The sequence below is a fragment of the Nerophis lumbriciformis genome, linkage group LG20, assembly GCF_033978685.3.
Source record: "Nerophis lumbriciformis linkage group LG20, RoL_Nlum_v2.1, whole genome shotgun sequence".
Taxonomy (NCBI): Eukaryota; Metazoa; Chordata; class Actinopteri; order Syngnathiformes; family Syngnathidae; genus Nerophis; species Nerophis lumbriciformis.
Window position 1 is genome coordinate 12,637,501 of NC_084567.2, and position 8,925 is coordinate 12,646,425.

The 8,925-nt window shown below is 41.4% G+C and overlaps 1 protein-coding gene across 1 annotated transcript in view; it reads right to left on the reverse strand.

The window, feature by feature from the left end:
* Positions 1-5,581, reverse strand: part of adamtsl2 (ADAMTS-like 2) — a 40,843-nt gene extending 35,262 nt beyond the window's left edge. Inside the window, exon 1 of the mRNA XM_061980464.1 lies at positions 5,460-5,581. The gene's annotated coding sequence lies outside the window, so the exon portion shown is untranslated. The remainder of the gene's footprint in view (positions 1-5,459) is intronic.
* Positions 5,582-8,925: the final 3,344 nt, after the last annotated feature.

The window sequence follows — 8,925 nt, forward strand, 5'->3', positions numbered from 1 at the left end:
GTAGTCCTTAGATGTCTTGTCCTATTTAATCTGGGAGCATAAACTGATGAACTTGATAGGACAGCTTTAGTCCTAAAATTTCTAGGCTTACCTAGTCTTTGAGTGTGAACTGAAGAAAAAACTAGATAGGCCCAGACATTCTAAAAGACTAGTTAGGACAGCTATTGACATTACATGCCTTGTCATATTTAGTTTTTTTAGCATGAGCTGATTAACTTGACAGGACAGCTCGAGTCCTAAAATGTCTAGTCCTATATAGTCTTTCCGTATGAACTGAAGGAAAGACTAGATAGGACAAGACATTCCTAGTCCTCTCTAGTATTTGAGTATGAATTGAATACAAGACTAGATAGGCCCAGACAGTCTAAAGAACTAGATAGGACAGCTACTGACATTACATGCCTTGTCATATCTTATTTTTTAGCATGAGCTGATTAACTTGACAGGACAGCTCCAGTCCAAAAATGTCTAATCCTGTCTAGTCTTTCTGTATTAACTGATGAAAAGACTAGATCGGACAATACATTCCGAGTCCTCTTTAGTATTTGAGTATGAATTGAATACAAGACTAAATAGGCCCAGAAATACTAAAAGACTAGATAGGACAGCTATTGACATTACATGCCTTTTCATATCTTGTTTTTTTTATCATGAGCTGATTAACTTGTATAGTCCTATCTAATCTCTGAGTGTGATTGATGAAAAGACTAGATTGGATAAGACATTCTGAAATACTGAAAAAGAAAGCGCTAGTCCTTACATGTCTTGACCTATCTAGTCTTGGAGCAGGAACTGACAAAACTTGATAGGACAGCTCTCGTCTCAAGTTGTCTAGGAATATCTAATCTTTGAGCTAATGACAGGAATAGATAGGACCAGACATCCTATATCTAGTCTTTTCAAACGTATGGCCCTATCTAGTGTTTAAGCATGAACTAGTAAAAAGACTAGATGGGACCAGATATTCTAAACGACTAGATAGAACAGCCTTACGTCCTGACATGTCTTGTCCTATCTAGTCTTGGAGCATGAATTGATGACGGGACTAGATAGGACCAGTCTTCTAGAATGTCTGGCCCTATCTAGTGTTTGAGCATGGACTAGTAAAAAGACTAGATGGAACCAGTCATTCTAAAAGACTAGATAGGACAGTCCTACAGAAGTCCTTACATGTCTAGTCCTATCTAGTCTTGGAGCATGAGCTGATGACAGGACCAGACAATCTGTAACTAGTTTTTTAGAACGTTTGGCCCTATCTAGTGTTTGAGCATGAACTAGTAAAAAGACTAGATGGACCAGACATTCTAAAAAACTACATAGGACAGCCCTACAGTACCGTACTCCTTTAATGACTACTCCTATCTAGTCTTGCAGCATGAGCTCATGACGGGACCAGATAGGACTAGACATTATATATCATGTCTTTTAGGACGTTAGGCCCTATCTAGTGTTTGAACATGACCTAGTAAAAAGACTAAATAGGACCAGACATTCTAAAAGACTAGATAAGACAGCCCTAGTCCTTACACGTCCTGTCCAATCTAGTCTTGGAGCATAAGCTGATGACAGGACTAGATAGGACCAGACATTCTATATCTAGTCTTTTAGAACATATGGCCCTATCTAGTGTTTGAGCATGACCTAGTAAAAAGACTAGATGGGACCAGACATTCTAAAAGACTAGATAGGACAGCCTTAAAGTAGTCCTTATATGTCTTGTCCAATCTAGTCTTGGAGCATGAGCTGATGACGGGACTAGATAGGACCAGAAATCCTATAACTAGTCTTTTCAAACGTATGGCCCTATCTATTGTTTGAGCATGAACTAGTAAAAAGACTAGATGGGATTAGACATTCTAAAAGACCAGATAGGACAGCCTTAAAGTAGTCCTTACATGTCTTGTCCTATCTCGTTTGGAGCATGAGCTGATGACGGGACCAGATAGGACCAGACATTCGAGATCCTGTCTTTTAAAACGTATGGCCCTATCTCGTGTTTAAGCATGAACTAGTAAAAAGACTATATGGGACCAGACATTCTAAAAAACTAAATAGGACAGCCCTACAGTACTCTTTTAATGTCTAGTCCTATCTAGTCTTGGAGCATGAGCTTATGACGGGACTAGATAGGACCAGACATTCTATATCTAGTCTTTTAGAACATCTGGCCTTATGTAGTGTTTGAACATTGACTAGTAAAAAGACTAGATGGGACCAGACATTCTAAAAGACTAGATAGGACAGGCATATATTAGTCCTTACATGTCTTGTCCTATCTAGTCTTGGAGCATGAGCTGATGACGGGACTTGATAGGCCCACACATCCTATAACTAGTCTTCTAGAACGTCTGGCCCTATCTAGTGTTTGATCATGAACTAATAAAAAGACTAGATGAACCAGACATTCTAAAAAACTACATAGGACAGCCCTACAGTACTCCTTTAATGACTACTCCTATCTAGTCTTGCAGCATGAGCTCATGACGGGACCAGATAGGACTAGACATTATATATCGTGTCTTTTAGAACGTTAGGCCCTACCTAGTGTTTGAACATGACCTATCAAAAGACTAGTTAGGACCAGACATTCTAAAAGACTAGATAAGACAGCCCTAGTCCTTACACGTATTGTCCAATCTAGTCTTGGAGCATAAGCTGATGACAGGACCAGATAGGAGCAGACATTCTATATCTAGTCTTTTAGAACATATGGCCCTATCTAGTGTTTGAGCATGACCTAGTAAAAAGACTAGATGGGACCAGACATTCTAAAAGACTAGATAGGACAGCTTTACAGTAGTCCTTATATGTCTTGTCCAATCTAGTCTTGGAGCATGAGCTGATGACGGGACTAGATAGGACCAGACATCCTATAACTAGTCTTTTCGAACGTATGGCCCTGTCTAGTGTTTGAGCATGAACTAGTAAAAAGACTATATGGGACCAGACATTCTAAAATACTAGATAGGACAGCCCTACAGTACTCTTTTAATGTCTAGTCCTATCTAGTCTTGGAGCAGGAGCTGATGACGGGACTAGATAGGACCAGACATTCTATATCTAGTCTTTTAGAACATCTGGCCCTAACTAGTGTTTGAACATGAACTAGTAAAAAGACTAGATGGGACCAGACATTCTAAAAGACTAGATAGGACAGGCATATTGTAGTCCTTACATGTCTTGTCCTATCTAGTCTTCGAGCATGAGCTGATGTCAGGACTAGATAGGAACAGACATCCTATAACTAGTCTGCTAGAACGTCTGGCCCTACCTAGTGTTTGATCATGAACTAGTAAAAAGACTAGATGAACCAGACATTCTAAAAAACTACATAGGACAGCTCTACAGTACTCCTTTAATGACTACTCCTATCTAGTCTTGCAGCATGAGCTCATGACGGGACCAGATAGGACTAGACATTATATATCATGTCTTTTAGAACGTTAGGCCCTACCTAGTGTTTGAACATGACCTAGTAAAAAGACTAGATAGGACCAGACATTCTAAAAGACTAGCTAAGACAGCCCTAGTCCTTACACGTCTTGTCCAATCTAGTCTTGGAGCATAAGCTGATGACAGGACCAGATAGGACCAGACATTCTATATCTAGTCTTTTAGATCTAGTGTTAGAGCATGACCTAGTAAAAAGACTAGATGGGACCAGACATTCTAAAAGACTAGATAAGACAGCCTTACAGTAGTCCTTATATGTCTTGTCCAATCTAGTCTTGGAGCATGAGCTGATGACGGGACTAGATAGGACCAGACATCCTATAACTAGTCTTTTCGAACGTATCGCCCTATCTAGTGTTTAAGCATGAACTAGTAAAAAGACTAGATGGGACCAGATATTCTAAACGACTAGATAGAACAGCCTTACGTCCTGACATGTCTTGTCCTATCTAGTCTTGGAGCATGAATTGATGACGGGACTAGATAGGACCAGACATCCTATAACTAGTCTTTTCGAACGTATCGCCCTATCTAGTGTTTAACATGAACTAGTAAAAAGACTAGATGGGACCAGACATTCTAAAAGACCAGATAGGACAGCCTTAAAGTAGTCCTTACATGTTTTGTCCTATCTAGTCTTGGAGCATGAGCTGATGATGGCACCAGATAGGACCAGACATTCGAGATCCTGTCTTTTACAACGTATGGCCCTATCTAGTGTTTGAGCATGAACTAGTAAAAAGACTATATGGGACCAGACATTCTAAAAAACTAGATAGGACAGCCCTACAGTACTCTTTTAATGTCTAGTCCTATCTAGTCTTGGAGCAAGAGCTGATGACGGGACTAGATAGGACCAGACATTCTATATCTAGTCTTTTAGAATATCTGGCCCTATCTAGTGTTTGAACATGAACTAGTAAAAAGACTAGATGGGACCATACATTCTAAAAGACTAGATAGGACAGCCATATAGTAGTCCTTACATGTCTTGTCCTATCTAGTCTTGGAGCATGAGCTGATGACGGGACTTGATAGGACCATACATCCTATAACTAGTCTTCTAGAAGGTCTGGCCCTATCTAGTGTTTGAACATGAACTAGTAAAAAGACTAGATGGGACCAGACATTCTAAAAGACTAGATAGGACAGGCATATAGTAGTCCTTACATGTCTTGTCCTATCTAGTCTTCGAGCATGAGCTGATGTCAGGACTAGATAGGAACAGACATCCTATAACTAGTCTTCTAGCACGTCTGGCCCTACCTAGTGTTTGATCATGAACTAGTAAAAAGACTAGATGGACCAGACATTCTAAAAAACTACATAGGACAGCCCTACAGTACTCCTTTAATGACTACTCCTATCTAGTCTTGCAGCATGTGCTCATGACGGGACCAGATAGGACTAGACATTATATATCGTGTCTTTTAGAACGTTAGGCCCTACCTAGTGTTTGAACATGACCTAACAAAAGACTAGATAGGACCAGACATTCTAAAAGACTAGATAGGACGGCCATATAGTAGTCCTTACATGTCTTGTCCTATCTAGTCTTGGAGCATGAGCTGATGTCAGGACTAGATAGGACCATACATCCTATAACTAGTCTTCTAGAACGTCTGGCCCTATCAAGTGTTTGAGCATGAACTACAAAAAAGACTAGATAGGACAGGACAAAACCGTCTCTTAAGGTGTTAGAGTGTGAGGTTCTACCGACGCACTGTCACACACCCGGGAACGTAATCCAGGCTTTAAACTGATCCCGTGGAGCACATTAAGTCATAGGGAGTGTGCCGGTCATGGTACCACCAAGCGGGGAAACCCCAGAACAAACCGGGACAGCCTGGGCCCGTCAAAAGAGTTCCACTTGTCTGGTCCCGCCCTGTCACATGTCCCCCGCGCACTTCCTGTCCCCACCGCCTTTTGCGGTCGTGTCGGAGTGAAGATGGCTTTCTTTGCACACAAAAAACACACGCTCGGCTCGGAAATGTGTTCCCACTCACCTCCCCCGTTGCAGTCCAATGGCTTCTCGCTTTGTGTAAGGGATGCCGCTCAGTGTGCGTGTGTGTGTGTGTTTTCTTGTGTGTGTGTGTGTGTATGTGTGTAGTGGGCCAGTGACAGCGGTACTGTGTTGTGTGTCGCGGAGCGCTGCTGTGGAGTGAAGAGAAGACACAGCAGCAAGACAGCCGGGAAGGGAGGGAGGTAAGGTGTGTGCTCCCTGCATCCCTCTTCCTCCTCCTCCTCCTGAGTCAGCAGGAGAGGAGAACCAGGATAATGAGGAAGATGAGGAGGAGGAGGAGGGGGGGCAGCCTGCCCGCTGTTTGTCTTCTAAAAGTCTGCGGCTCACCGTCAACTTAACTTCACACCTCCGCGCTTCCTCCCTCGGAGACTTCCCACAATGCTCCAGACTGAAACATCATCGCGCGCGCCGACGCCAAGAGCAACAACAACGTTCGGTCCGCAGCCGCCACGCGTCCCGAGCGCGCTGACGTTGATGCATCGGCGCCACTTAAAGGCGCGATATGCGAGTGCCGGAGTCTGGAACACGTGCGGCTGCGCTGCCTCCTGCGGCGTCCGTTGGCGCCCGTCAACATGGACCTTTTCACCCCGCCTCCAACGCTCCACTTCTTGCCTGCGCCCATGGATGCGGCGTCCTCAGCATCAGGAAGTGGAGGTCAGCAGATGTTTTGATTCCGGGTGAATCGATCACGTCGGTGTTAGGACCACCAGGAGAACTGCAGAACCGCAGATGGCACAAACAGAACTCTTGCACAATAAGCATCATGGGAAACTAGCACACACACAACAGCTGACAGAACCAACAACAACAAACAACTCTGTAGACCAATCAACACTCTGAACTACTGATGGAACCACAACTAAAACCTTGTTTAGAACATCCAACTGACCCTACAATAAACCTCTGATGAACACTCCTTTGGAACCTTTGTCATCAGCAGTAGAACCTATACTAAAATCTATGATAGAACCTATGCTACAGCCTATGCTAGAATCTATGATATAACTTATGACGTCTGTAGACCAATCAAACACTCTGAACTACTGATGGGACCACAACTAAAACCTTGTTTAGAACATCCAACTGACCCTACAATAAACCTCTGATGAACACTCCTTTGGAACCTTTGTCATCAGCAGTAGAACCTATACTAAAATATATGATAGAACATATGCTACAGCCTATGCTAGAATCTATGATATAACTTATGACGTCTGTAGACCAATCAAACACTCTGAACTACTGATGGGACCACAACTAAAACCTTGTTTAGAACATCCAACTGACCCTACAATAAACCTCTGATGAACACTCCTTTGGAACTCTTGTCATCAGCAGTAGAACCTATACTAAAATATATGATAGAACCTATGCTACATCCTATGCTAGAATCTATTATATAACTTATGACGTCTGTAGACCAATCAAACACTCTGAACTTCTGATGGGACCCCAACTAAAACCTTGCTTAGAACATCCAGCTGACCCTACATTAAACCTCTGATGAACACTCCTTTGGAACCTTTTTCATCAGCAGTAGAACCTATACTAAAATCTATCATATAACCTATGCCAGAGCCTATCATGAAACCTATTCTAAAATCTATTATAGTACCTACGCTAGGACCTATCATAAAATCTATGCTACAACCTATCATGGACCTATGCTACAACCTATGATAGACCTAAGCTACAATCTATGATAGAACCTATGCCACAGCCTATACTACAATCTACGATATAACTTATGACGTCTGTAGACCAATTGCCACTCTGAACTTCTGATAAGACCACAAGTAAAAACCTTGTTTAGAACATCCAATTGACCCTACAATAAACCTCTGATGAACACTCCTTTGGAACCTTTTTCATCAGCAGTAGAACCTATACTAAAATCTATCATATAACCTATGCCAGAGCCTATCATGAAACCTATGCTAAATCTATCATAGTACCTACGCTATAACCTATCATAAAATCTATGCTACAACCTATCATAGACCTAAGCTACAACCTATGATAGAACCTATGCTACAGTCTATGCTAGAATCTATGATATAACTTATGACATCTGTAGACCAATCAAACACTCTGAACTTCTGATGGGACAACATGTAAAACCTTGTTTAGAACATACCAATTGACCCTACAATAAACCTCTGATGAACACTCCTTTGGAAACTTTTTCATCAGCAGTAGAACCTATACTAAAATCTATCATAGTACCTATGCCAGAGCCTATCATGAAACATATGCTAAAATCATTCATAGAACCTATGTTAGAACCTATCATAAAATATATGCTACAACCTATCATAGACCTAAGCTACAACCTATGATAGAACCTATGCTACAGTCTGTACTAGAATCTACGATATAACTTATAACGTCTGTAGACCAGTTGCCACTCTGAACTTCTGATGGGACCACAAGTAAAACCTTGCTTAGAACATCCAACTGACCCTACAATAAACCTCTGATGAACACTCCTTTGGAACCTTTTTCATCAGCAGTAGAACCTATACTAAAATCTATCATATAACCTATGCCAGAGCCTATCATGAAACCTATGCTAAAATCTATTATAGTACCTACGCTAGGACCTATCATAAAATCTATGCTACAACCTACCATAGACCTAAGCTACAACCTATGATAGAACCTATGCTACAATCTATGCTAGAATCTATGATATAATGTATGACGTATGTAGACCAATCAAACACTCTGAACTTCTGATGGGACCCCAACTAAAACCTTGCTTAGAACATCCAGCTGATCCTACATTAAACCTCTGATGAACACTCCTTTGGAACCTTTTTCATCAGCAGTAGAACCTATACTAAAATCTATCATATAACCTATGCCAGAGCCTATCATGAAACCTATGCTAAAATCTATTATAGTACCTACGCTAGGACCTATTATAAAATCTATGCTACAACCTATCATAGACCTATGCTACAACCTACGATAGACCTAAGCTACAACCTATGATAGCACCTATGCTACAGCCTATACTACAATCTACGATATAACTTATGACGTCTGTAGACCAAATGCCACTCTGAACTTCTGATGGGACCACAAGTAAAAACCTTGTTTAGAACATCCAATTGACCCTACAATAAACCTCTGATGAACACTCCCTTGGAACCTTTTTCATCAGCAGTAGAACCTATACTAAAATCTATCATAGAACCTATGCCAGAGCCTATCATGAAACCTATGCTAAACTATCATAGTACCTACGCTAAAACCTATCATAAAACCTATGCTACAACCTATCATAGACCTAAGCTACAACCTAGGATAGAACCTATGCAACAGTATATGCTAGAATCTATGATATAACTTATGACGTCTGTAGACCAATCAAACACTCTGAACTTCTGATGGGACCACAACTAAAACCTTGCTTAGAACATCCAACTGACCCTACAATAAAC